At 38.8% G+C, this 12,551-nt stretch overlaps 1 protein-coding gene across 45 annotated transcripts in view; it reads left to right on the top strand.

The window, feature by feature from the left end:
• The window catches only part of NRXN3 (neurexin 3), a 982,258-nt gene that overhangs the window by 658,799 nt on the left and 310,908 nt on the right, over window positions 1-12,551 (top strand). The window lies entirely within an intron of this gene.

Here is a 12,551-nt window from a genome sequence, read left to right as displayed (position 1 = left end):
TTGAAGACCAAATTCTACCTGACTTTTGAAAACAGTAGTACAGTTGCAGTACAATATATCAGCCAATAGCTAGAAAAGAGCCAGGGGTGTCTTGGCCACGTTTGTAACAGCTCAAGGAAATTAGTTACACTTAAGGGTAGGGAAATTGCACTTTGTTCCTTTACAAATAGGTTGCCTTTATACAATTTAAAATAAATACATATATAAATAAATACAGCATTATCATATTTCCAGTCTCCTCGTAAGATAACAAGCAGAAAGCAGTTGTTGTCCAACAGTTGATACATTGGATGCCAAAAGGCTCTTTTCTGCCTTTGCTGCTGATACTGATGACCAGATCTGAGGATACTTGTGCATCTCACACACTGTTGCATAACGACCTATGGGAGTTTTGTGAGCTGATTTATTTTCAGCCTTCTAGCACATGACTGCTTTAGACCACCCTCTCTTGTCCCAAATTTCTCTTGCTCCCTCCTACAATGCTTCTCAGCCTGCTGCTTTGTGGCTAGCGCCAGTCTGCATATCCTTTAAGAAAACACCCTTGAGGAATATCGTGCCATTATGAATGTGTCCCAGACTTTTTCCAAGACATGCTCAAAATAATTTTTCCCCTTTTACTGCATTGCCCCATTTCCTTGATTTAAGATGACTCAACTTACGTTTCCTTAAGTTTTAATCGTCTTCTTTGGAGAGTATGGCATATACCTGGCTTGAACTTGGCCAGTTGTGTCTGAATTTGGTCTGTCACATACTGAAAGCAGGCCAACCTCACATTTGGCTGGCTTAGCAAAAAGAGGCAGTATGTAGAGAAAGTTAAACATCCTTAGGCTATGATTTGGCTTCTTGGGCTCCCAAAGATAGACAGAGACAAGTAGGGAAGCTGGGTACATAATACACTAATAATTTCCTGAAAGCAGTGAGAAACATTTAACCCTTTAGCCTGTGCTCATTTACTATGTGCATTACTGTTTGTCTGAAAATGACTGGAGGGACGAATGGCATGGGAGTGACGCTGTGGTATTTTGCTGTGCTGGATCTGTGAAGCAGGCTGCTCTTAGAGGGCATGCCTGTCCTATTTTGTGTTTAGTAAAGGGACCATATGTGTGCTCTGCATATTAGATGTCTTTCTTACAGAGCTTATGTCATAAATAGTATCAATACAATGAAAGCAGTATTAAGACTCACATATGTTTAGAGTGAACTGGACATAATACTCTACTCCTGCACCAGTATCATGTGTCTGCTTAATCTCTCTAAAATTCAAAATCCCTGGGCCTTAAGAATAAGGCTGTTTGCTGAGCCGCCTCTGCAGCAGCTAACAGTGTAGTACCTTTCTTGCTGACAGTGTAGTACCTTTTTGTAGGATTTTCCCTACTATCATGCCTTTCTGGTAATTTTGAAGTAGATGAGTATTTGCTGCCTATATTGTCCTCTCTTCCTCCCAATCTTTCATTTCTGTTTTGTTCTTTTCTCTCTAGCTCCTGAGAAAATAGCAAACAGTCACCTCAGCTCATTGCTTCTGATAGCATTACTGGCATTCACCCCCTCTAAGAGCAGGTTTGCAGTTCTGAAAAGCACTCTCCCCAGAATCTAGTGTGAGTTTGAAATCCAGAGCAGGATTTGACTTGAGCCTGACCCTTTCTTTGACTGTAATATGTGTTTGCGTTCTCTCTGCAGTGCCTAGCTCAGCCTTCAGACTACAACCTTACAGAGATGAGGAATGGTTCCCAGAGCCATTCAAGTGTGCTAAAACCTGTGCAAGCAGGATGTCTAGAGATCCTTACCTTCATTCCCTCTGCTTTAATGAAAGAATAGTGTTTAGAGCTAGGCATGCTTGTGCTTCAGTGTACATGGAAGCTGGAGAGAGAGAGGATGAAGGAAATGCAGTGCAGTCTTTTGGATGCAGCTCTGTGGCTACCTGATCTCCTTGACATGCCCTGAGAAAGGAGGGAAATATTGTTGTCCTTTTACCAGCAGCACAGGAACAACATGTGTTGTACTAATTAGTCAGTGCATTCTTTTGGAACTGGCAACAGAAACCAGAAATCCTGACTAAGCCATGCCTCTTGGTTCCTTATTCTTATTACACTTTTTCGAGCTTCATCCTTACAGCCTGTGAGAGGCAACATTATGCTCTGCAGTGTATAACTGTGAAGATTGCATGGGACCACTGAGGGAGAATTTTATTTCCTCTTTAATTCTTTTATCTTCCTTTTTTTTAACACTCCCCCAATAGATTAATAATATATCTAAAAATAATGTAACCTTATGTAATTACTGGATGATATATGATAAATGGCTTAATATCCAATTGAAAAGGGAGAAAGGCAGCCCAGACACATGCAAGGGAGGCCAGGTGAGAGGGAATGGTGTCCTATACCTGCAGGAAGCCAAAGTCAATGAGATTGCTGCTGGGCCAGTCCAGGGTGCAGCTCTCTGGGACAGCAGTCAGCAGTTTGCTGTGGACTGGAGCTAGAATGGGCTAAGGTTACCTTCACAGCTATAATTCCAATACTGCTGCTTTTTCATGGAAAGGGATTTTTTTCATTTGTTCAGCAAATGAGGCAGAGGAAGAATGTGGCACTGAAGTGATTTCATAAACCTCAGGCTGAATTCATGTTGCTTATGAGCTGGGAATAAGAAGATTGGGTTTGGTTCTTTTCTTGCTATGGCTGTGATTTGAAAGTGTTACAGAAGCTAGTGAATTTGCATCACATTTAAACCGGCATAAGTGCACGAAGGTTTGGGCCAATTTTTCAAATAATTGCTTCGTTTCAAGGGGGTTTTCTAAAGAACCATTCCTGGTTAATTCTGCTTCTGTACAGGCTTCTGATGTGATTATGTGAAATTCATTAAATGAACCAGAGAGCCTTACCTCCTGCTTTGCCTACCCACAAACGAAGATCTTCACTTGCCATGTAAAATTTAAGGTGAAGGAAAAGATCTCTTTCTTTCAAAGGATATTCAGGGCCTTTTTACAAAAGGTAATCCTCTAAAAGGCAAACAGTGTAATACCTCATATCTCCAAATTATTTTGCATCAGAAAGGTGGAGATCAAATTCACTCCTAACTTTCTTTGAAGAAAGTTAGTGAGTGCCAAGAGGTAATGACAGTGAGAACTATATATAGAGATCTTGGTAAACCCTTAAAAAAGAACTAGGAGGCTCTCACATGTATTTTTCAACTGTCATAGGGATTACTAAAGCTGTGGCAGGGTAGAAAGAGTATGAAGTTTGAAGGTGAGGAAAGGAACATGCCTCTCCATTTCACACATGCGGGAATGTTAGCACCTATTTAGATATTTATCTGCAAACTGAGTAAATTGAAAAACTAAGAGACACAATAAGACTTTTATACTTCAATACCATAATTATTATTATTATTATACCTGGTCTAAGCATGAATTCTTTTGACCATAACTGTCTTCAGTGGAAGCCACAATTCTTGTGTGATGAAAGTCAGATTTGTTAGTAATTACTTACTTTACTTGTAAGTGCTTAAAATTAAATACCGTAGCTTTACATTTGGAAAATTAGTACAATGGCAACTGTATTTAGAGGTAGAAAGCATTAGGATTAATCTGACATTGTTCTTTTTACTTCAGAAGAAGTTTCCCTATTTTTCCCTGTTTAGTCATTCAGGGGTTCAGACTTCAGGCCTGCACACACACACCCCACCAGTACATTCAGCTTCATTGCATCATAGAACTGTGGATATCATGTGTTGGGATTGTAATGTGCTGTAAACTAATTTGATAAGAAATGGAGACTCATCATCCAGGTGTGATATATATGTGTGTATATATATATACACATATATAAATATATACATATACATGCGCCCCCATATTGGGAGATATGCCTTGTCATACTTGTGAAGCAAACTTTCTTTTTTCCTAGGTTGTTAACTGGGTGCAACACTTTCCTGTATTTCATATCTTACTTAGGTTAGATTCAAACAAAATTTGTTGCCATTTGACAGTTTGTCTGTGGCTTTCAGATATGTCGGATGTCGCTGATAAAAGCCTTATATTCACTGTATTTATGTGACAAATGGATGCCAGGTAGAGTCTGAAACTAATTTTTAAGCACTTAAGGGCAATTTACAATACTTGCTACATTAGATGCAAACGCTGGTTTCTGCAAAGCCAAAAATTGTTTCAAGGATAGCAAGTGGATCGAATTCATATAGCTGAAATTATATTGGATTGCTTCAAAGGCCATTTTTGAATGTACAGAACATCTGGAAAATCTCTCATTCAAAAAAAAAAACCAGCCCACCTACGTAAGCAAAGACAAATCGATATGGAAAATACCTCTGCAAAATAGAGCAGAGCTAAAAGGAGACTTGGGGAGGATCTAAATTAAAAGGAATTCTATGAAAACATAATCTCCGACACTTCAGTGCAATTTTGTTGCAACAGTTAAGAACTGTCCTGTGTTTACATGAAAAAAAAAGTAGCTATTAATACCTAGCATTTAGGTTGTGTTTTCTGAATTTTAAATTGCTGTGTGATGTCTGAATCATTATTGTCATCTTGTAGATAGGTGAATTTGGCACAAATTTGCAAACTGATTTTGAAAATGAATTGGCAATTTTTTAACTGAGATTTTTAGCTTATTTGCAACCAGGCCCTGTATGTTTTTTAGTACAAACATTTTTTGTTTGGTTTTCCTCAATGCAACCAATTCATTGTTTAAATTAACTTACATATTTTGCTGCTGGCATCCTGGGTTTGACCTGAAATACAAAGACAGATAGTATAAGGAGTTTGTTTCCTGTCTTAAAGAAACAGTTGGAATAAAAAACCACATCTGTCTGCTGAAGGAAAGCTGATCAGGTGGTGTGAACTGACTTCAGCAGAGGTGCACAGACTTACCTTGGCTGAAGACCTGTCTCAAAATCAGATTATTTTCACAGTAGAAGAAATAACTTAAGACATCCAGAGGGAAAAAACCCCATGCAAATGAATATAAAATACCTGACAGGGTCTGTTTAGTAAAGATTGAACTTACTCATGATCCAGAGAGGAGCTGGTTAAAGCTGGTGGTGAAGACATTATTAGGTACCATTTGCTGTGAGTTCTTCAGAAATTATATGGAGTATGGTGTGAATGGCATCACTATACCCTCTCTCCCTCCTTCCAGCAGCACTTGAGTCATCTTCTTATTGAATTTCAAGAGCCACTTGAGAGAAGAGAGACCAAGGCTGGTGTCAGATCTGGCTGAAAAACCACACTGGTTTTTCAGGATCTTTTGCATTGTAGCAGGATTGCAAAAAGCATGAAGGGGATTCAGAGAAGAAATGCTCTTGTATTTGCTTTACTCAGAACATCAGAGGGATGAATGGATAGAGTGGGTAAACCAGTCCAGGGAGATGGAAAACATTCTGTTTCTCTTGTCTGACTATTCGTGAAAATGAACTGAGTTTAGAAACTGGTTTGGAAAACACGTGGTGTGATTGTGCTATTCAGTTGCTTCGTATTTTTGCATCAATATAAGTTAGTCCAAACCAAAAATGTCAGAACTCTAGCTGGAGCATTTTTTATAGCTTACTCCAAAGAAAAGATAGATCCAATTAAGAGCAACTTTTGAACATAGATTCCAAGGTATTTGTGCCTAGATGTAGATCTGAACTTTTTCTGATGAAGATTGTCTTTTCTTGGAATTAAAAGGGATCAGAAATGTTGTGCATGAACATACTCCTTTGAGATTTAAAGTGCAGTTTTGTGAAACAAAGGGTTTTGAAAAAACATGAATAGATGATGGAAATGTCAAATGATATCCCAGGATGTTTCAGCAGACCTGTCATACATCCTGCAGAAATAAGGAAGTATTAGTGCTCTTCTGTACCAAACTGGTAAGGATTCTTGTAGAAAGTGTGTCTGGTTTTAGTCACTCTTGTTCAAGAATTTCTTCTGGAACAGATAAAGACTTTCTAGGTTGTTGAGGAATGGAAAGTTCTTCACAGAAAATGATTGTAAACCAGTTTGCTTTATTCAGCCTTGCAGAGCAAATGCTAGGAGTGGAAGTGATTATTCCCTGTAACTGTATCAGTCCGTTAAGCACAAAGGAAGACAATGTTTTTTTAAGATCAGAAAGGCAAATTTTACCTAAAAAGATAATAGTATAAATTTGCGATGGATAAAGGGAATTTAGAGATGACAGGAAGATTCCTAACCCATACAGTGGTGAGGTTTTTGGGCAGTTTCCAAAGAGAGGCGGGCAGATGAAGAGAGTTGGAAAACTGTTTTTAAGATGGAGCTTGAAAACATTTTTTCAGACAGAGCTGGTGTGGACAGAATGGACGGATGGAGAAGGATATGAGAACATTCTGCCTGACTATGAAGTTTTTCAGACATGAATAAAGTCCAAAATTTACAGAGTTGTGGTAGGCTGGCATTGTGACCCAGATAATGAGACCTGTTGAGTGGCAGGAGGTGTTAGCCTGGGCACAGCACCACAGTAATGTAGCTGCAGAGCTGCAGCTGGTTCATTTTAAGATGGCTTTGAGCACAGAGAGGAGTAAGACATAGTTATGCCCTTTGTATAGAGGTGCTCTGAGTTTGGCAGAATAAATACAATTCAGGCAAAAAGCCCTGTGTTGCTTTTGTACTACAAAGAGGGAAAGCTACGGTGTGATGCTAAATGTTACTTGCAATGAACACATAACCTTTCCCAGTACTCCCAGGATGTGCCAACCCAGGAGGAGAGGATTTCTCTTAATCTTCAGTTTATGACATGACTTCCTTTTATGACCAGGTGACCTGACTAGTGGATGAAGGAAAGGCTGTGGATGTAGTCTACCTAGACTTCAGTAAAGCTTTTGGTGCTGTCTCCCACAGCATTCTCCTGGGGAAGCTGTCAGCCTGCAGCTTGGAGAGGTGCACTTTTCACTGGGTTAAAAATCGTCTGGGTAGCCGGGTCCAAAGAGTGGTAGATGGTGCCACATCCAGCTGACAGCCAGTCACTAGAGGGGTTCCCCAGAGCTCAGTACTGGGGGCAGTCCTGTTTAACTTGTTTAAGGTCTTTTCCAACCTTAATGATTCTATGATTCTATGATTTTGTGAATGGTAGCAAGGTGCAATGTTTATCAAGATCGCATGTTGCGAATGCATGCTTTGGATTTCAGAGAGATATAACTGCATAGCCTCATTCTAAAGCCCCCTTCTGAGCATACATCTGGCATATATGTGTTTCACTCACTTTCTGTCTTTCCAACATTCAGAATAGGAATGGAGGACTTCACATCTTACAGTCAAAGAGACACTGGGGTGCAAAAGAGCCCAAGCAGGTGACTACTGGTGCAGGATTTGGCTTTCATACCCAGGTTTGGAATTCTCTCCACCTTCCAGGACCAAAAGAGCCTGAATCTCTTCCTGACCATCAACACATACTGTTTATTTAAGGAGTGATGCAGAGGGGGCAGACATCCTCCCCAAAGATTTAATGAGTTGTTGGTTAACTGAATGAGTTTTTATTATTGTTGAACTACAGTTTTCAATGTGCTTTGAAAGGCTTATAGATAATAGCAAAAGCTCTATGCACTCCAGAGTACTGGTGGGGCCTTGGTGATTTGTTCTTCATCTTCGCTATTTCCACATCACACCAGGAATTTCTTCTGGAAATGCCTTTGTTGACATGCTGACAGCTTCTCTGTCCTCTAACCTGCAGGAGACTGACAACTACTGCTGTGGGGGCAGTCTTCCACTTAGGCAGGCTAAGATCTGAATGCAAGTGTGGAATTGCAGTCAAGGAAAACTCTATTTGAGCTGCATAATTAGAGGATAAACTGTTATTTGTCAACCAATAGAGAATACAGAAACCTATCTTTATCTAGCATTTTATCATTAGCTGAAGCAGAGGGAGGATTTTTAAGTTCAATTTCAATAAAGAGAAGATAATATAGAGCTGAAATTCTTAAATTAGCTGCTTTATTGTAGTTAGTACTTTGGTTAATCTTTTTAATTTATCGCTTAGTACATGGCAATTACCCAGCATATGGAAATAAACCAAGGTTATTGTATTAGTGAGATATGTTTGCAGTGTGCAGGCTGGAATGAAACCATACAGACTGTTGTCAGTTGGTGCCATAGTGGTAACAGGTCTGTTGAAAGCTCTGGGTAGATTTCAGATGGTGACCTCTTGACCCCTCTTATCAGTTCAATGATAGCAGGAGAAGCTCTCCTAGGAAACCTTGGCTTGCAATGATTAATCCTGTTCTTTCTTTAATTGAGAAGGGCCGATTGACAGGATAAAACTTTATGGAGCTATTGCAATCATTTGATGTGGCGAATCACCAGTTATTGTTATCTAAATTAACACAGGTTGGTAGAAAGGTAGAAGAAGTAAATTCCTTTGTGGATTACCTCTAGTACAGTACACAAGTAATTTATTTGGCTTAATAGATGTAATATTCAATCTGACAACCTGAAGTATATAGGAGCTTTAGGTTTCCACATGGAGATAATCATTATCCTTTCAATTCATTGTTTCCCCACAGAATGTGTGTTCAGCAGGTTCTGCTGATAGTTAAAGCACAAAAAAGGACTACTGGAATTTGCAGAAGAAAGGAGGTGGATGCCTGTCCAATTCCATAGTGATAGAGAGTTACCATGTATTTTGTGAGATTTTGACTGACCTTTTTCAGTTGGAGGAATTTTATTTGGCTGTAGACAAGGACACTCTTTAAAACGCACATTGATAGTTTGCTGACATCTTTGACAGCTTCAGCTGAAAAATTGAAGGAAACTCAGTCCCCTTTCTGGAAAATGCCTCTCCCAGTGTAACACATTTGCAGGAATCAATAGGAATCTCTCTTTTATAACTCATGCTGTATCTACTCTGTGGACTTTATATTCTGGGGGTGACAGTGTAGCACTCTGTACCAGTACTGATGTCACTGCAATTTGATCAAGGTGTATTGCAAATTACATTAGTCATGACATCTCTACACCACCCACACATTCTAAAAACAAATAGTTGTTTCTAAAGTACAGAAAATTTTTCCAGTTCTTGGTAAATTACTGGTTCTTAATGCTGCAAACATTTTAAACAAATTTTTTCTTTTATATATGAAGTAAAAACACCTGTGAAACTACCCTTGTGTTTCTCCACTGCTTTTTCTTCTGTGAGAAGAATCGAAATGGAAGATGTATTTTTATCTGGAACACTTTGGGAAGGGGAAGAAGGGAGGTTGTGGAATTACTTCAGCCACACAGTCTGGGTTGGAAAAAGTTTAGGGTGGTTTGAAGAAGAAAGATTTACTCTGCAAATGGTGATGGTATCTAAGAGATCTTTTTTGTTCACTAAACACAATGCACAAGCATGTGCCTAACTCTAAGCCTGTTCTTAAAGATCTTGCAATGAATTATTGTATTTGTTTAGGACTCATTGAGTTTGTTAAATTGATGCCCTGGGACTACATTTTTGTTCCATATGTTTTCAAGTCATAGGTTCATAACTACAGAGCTCCTGAATTCACCTGAACAGAGAAGGTAGAGTGGAAGGTACTGTGTGAAAAATATGAATCTGATTTGCTGCTCCCTGTGCTTTTCTTGTTTAATATTTTTCAAGGAGTTATTGACTCTTTGGAGAAGTCATTATTATCAGCAGCATTTTAAAGGAGAAATATAGCCTTAATTCAAACTGACAGCTTTAAGTATTCCCTCTGATAGCCAGATTCATCACTGTTGGCATGGTTAAATGCAAAGCATGTGTGGTTTCAGATTGCTACAGTGATTCTGTAAAACATACAAACTGTAATCTCAAGGTCAAAAATAAAACCGAACTTTTTATATTTAGTGCTTTCTCTAGCAGACTTTTACTCTGTATTAAAAGTTAATACATTTAATACTACTTTTCCTGAAAAAAGTAATCTCTAATAGTTCTCGGTGTTCCAGATGTACCTTTCAAGCCACAGGCACATGCAGCCGCTTCTAGGGTAAACTATTGCAGCTATTGAAAATATCCATCAAGAAGGAAGATACAGTGAAAAAATTCAGTATGCTGTTGAACCTAGAAAAAGAATACCATTTTCTAATCTGGGATCTGAGAAAGACAGAAGGCAAAACCCTTATCTATTTTAAAAGTACAGTGCAGCTCTGCAGAACTGTAGTTCCATACTTTCATCAAATTCCTAACTAGTTCACATGTGAAGCTTGCATACACAACTTTTGAAACATCTGAAATATCAGAGAAAAAATTAGGTACAGAATAACATAACTCTCTGAAAGTGTCCCCAGGTATATTATCTGCAACACCACTCCATCATTTTTAAAAGATACCTTAGTAAAGGAAAATTGAGGTGATCTGATGTCAGTATAAAAGTGTGTTCACCGGAAGAAAATGCCAGTCACTAATGGGATCTTTAATCTGCAGATGAATATATAATGAAAAACAGTAACTTAGAGCTGAATCTAAATATATTCAAATGGAAAAACAGTTACATTTTTAACAGAGAGGGTGACTGATCATTTACACAAAAATATCAAAAGAAGCAGAAAGTTCCTGTCTTTGTCTTCCTGCCAGGACATTCTTAAGGTGATATCTTTAGTGTCCTGAAGCACCTTTACCCTGTTTACTTCTGGGAATGTATTGGTTTAATGCAGAGATGGTTGTGTTCCTACTATTAAGTTTTTGTGCTAATTAGAGGCCAGCTAAAAGTGTTTGAATTGTTTTCCTACAGTCAGTCCATGTCATTTACTCATTACTCACTTACAGGGGAAAGTACTTACAGCTCTGTGGTAGGTTTGTCCCTCACTAAAACATGTTCATGGATCAAAAATGGTTTCAAGTATGAAACACCAAAGCCAAGAAGACATCTAATGATATTCCTTAATAGATGATGCTTTGGAATAAATTAGCAATGAGGAAGGAGATCAGAGTAGTCATTTCTTAGCTGACAAAGTGTTGTTGATGATGGCTATTCCAATTGTATCTTCTGCTCTGCTGCACACCTAGTTCTTTGACACTGTGGTCTCAGCTGCTGGGATCTGTTTAATTTACTGTAAGCAGAGATGAGCTGTACCCATCATAGTGACAAAAGATGTACCTGAACCTTTTGATGAGGCTGCAGATCTTTAACACATCCCGGACTTAGGTATTTTTCCCTCTCACAGTTCAATGAACATCTACTTGAAAAGGCAGGGAGGGAGTGAATAGCTGTTTACAAATATTTGAGCAAAGCTGTTTCCCTCAGGCCAACATACATTTAAAAATCCATTTTAATGCATGCACTTATACTATCTGTTTCTGTCAGAAACACTCAGTCTGTCCTAGTCAATCTTATGGCTTGCTAATTCTTCTATCAAAATAGGAGATGAAGAAGATTACATATGGTTTTCTTATATTTATTGCTTCCAATCATGATCTCTAGGGCTAGGCATAATTGTGGATCTTTCTTCAGTCACAGAGAACTTGCAGAATTGGATACCCCCCCAGATCTGACTCCTGCTGGTTTCTTGTGTGAGAACCAGCCACTGTCCATCTGAAAGGCTGCTAAACCGACTCTGCTAGGGTAGACCTCACTTTCAACTAACACTCTTTAAGCAGAGATGTGTAGTGTGGGTTGTATTTGGTGAGGAGATATTGCCTTGTGACCACATCCAGTTACAGGAACAAGACCAACACCCCTCTTGTATCAGTGGCAACATTTCTTTCTGATGAGTAGCTGGTTTTGATTGGCAATGATGTAACTCAGCTCTTGAGCCTCCTAAACAACCTGTTTGCGTGCATTGGATATATCAGAGAATGGACATAAGCCATACCTGCAGTATGACAACAGTGCATGTGTTTGGTGAAGAAAAGTAGTGAGCAGATGGGCACCAATCATTTCCTAACAGCACCTTGGGTAGCTATCCTGACATCCTTTCCTGTTAACAGAGTGAAGCTGAATAACTCTGGGCATGATGAGAATCAAGAGTAAACTCTTTCTTTGGACATCCTTATTCTCTGACTCTTCCTTGGATGTTCACACTCTCTTCTCAGCTGATGTGGAGCCTGATGGAACCCAAGCTGTGCATATTTCTGATGAATAAAATCTCCTGACTATCTTGCCATCTTCTAGTGTATAGGTGATGTTAAGGCATCATTGCTGATGTACATTCAGGTGTAGAGAGGGGAAATTCTTGAGGTCTGAAAGCCATTGCTGGAGTGGCCAAAGTAGGTCATTCATCCTACTCACAAGCACTCTTTATCCCAGCCACAGATCATGATCTTTGGCATATAATATTTTCAGATTTTCAGAAATACTTTTTTGTACTTGGAGGTGGTTTTCAACTTATTTTACAGATCTTATCCCTTATATGGAAGCACCTGCTTCCTTTTCTACTTGGAGACCGCTGTACTTTCCAGACTGAAATGATTGGGACCTTTTGAGAATCAAAACTGCTTCTTGCTTTTAAAAAAGGATAAAGTTAAATCTTAGTGAAATGCATTATAAATAATAAGTTGGCTTCTGTGAAATGCCTTATGATAACTGTTTTTCAAAGTGATACTTTGTTATGAAAACAATCAAGATACTGACTACTAAGGAGTTTTTTTTGTGGCTGC

Source organism: Corvus moneduloides, chromosome 6 (assembly GCF_009650955.1).
Source record: "Corvus moneduloides isolate bCorMon1 chromosome 6, bCorMon1.pri, whole genome shotgun sequence".
NCBI lineage: Eukaryota > Metazoa > Chordata > Aves > Passeriformes > Corvidae > Corvus > Corvus moneduloides.
Note: the sequence above shows the minus strand (reverse complement) of the source record. Positions and strands in the feature narration are given on the sequence as shown.